Here is a 1,001-nt window from a genome sequence, read left to right on the forward strand (position 1 = left end):
CCAGCTGAGGTCCCTCAATCAGGGTGAACTGCAAACGGAACGGGGCCAACAAACCTCAAACGCTGGTGGATCTTCCAACACTTGGATTTACAACCAGCCCAAAACAGCCTCTGTGTTACCTCACTGGTTACTCAGACGTCCAAACAACGCAGTTCCCTTCAAGTGCCCAGCCTCACGCCTCCATCCAGACACACACGTCAGATCTGATGATGATTACTGAAAATCTGATCTCATCATGTAAAAGAAAAGGTTCTTCCAATCCCAAAGGGTCATCCACACACCCAGGTCCAATTAGAACTTAGATCTTACCCAAAATACACGCTATAGTCAATTCTTGTTAACTAAACTAGAATGTATTTGAAAAGAAAAGAGAGAGAGTGTTGGTTAAAAGATCAATATACAGACAGACTTGAATTCAATTCTTGAGGTTCAGATGCATAGCAGAGGTGAGCTTGTAGTTGCCAAAAGTCCTATTAGAAATAGTCCATAGGTTATAGTCCAATGTCCATGCTCAGGGTGACTCCAGTCAGCGACTGGGGATCTCAATCCTTATGGCTTAAGGTTTCCCCCTCTTGAAACCCAAAGCAGATCTGAGATGAAGGATCGAGTCCCAAGGTTTTTATACATTTCCTGCAGCTTTTTGGCCTGAGAAAACAATAGGCCTAACTCTCCTTCTTCCAAACATCCTGGCAATTAGCACAGGGTAATTTATCCATTAAACAGTTCAGCTACAGGTTACCACAACCTTCGAAGAGACATAGCGACAATAATACTATTTCACTCAAGTGTCTTCCTAAATATTAAGTATCAGAGGGGGAGCCGTGTTAGTCTGGATCTGTAAAAAGCAACAAAGAGTCCTGTGGCATCTTAAAGACTAACAGACGTATTGGAGCATTTTTCCTAAATGTTAATATTCCTTTTTTTGATCTTTGAATTAGGGTTACCATACGTCCAGATTTTCCCGGACATGTCCGGCTTTTGGGGGCTCAAATCCCCGTCCG

This window comes from Terrapene carolina, unplaced genomic scaffold (genome assembly GCF_002925995.2).
Source record: "Terrapene carolina triunguis isolate 2854851 unplaced genomic scaffold, T_m_triunguis-2.0 Scaffold17395, whole genome shotgun sequence".
Lineage (NCBI taxonomy): Eukaryota > Metazoa > Chordata > Testudines > Emydidae > Terrapene > Terrapene triunguis.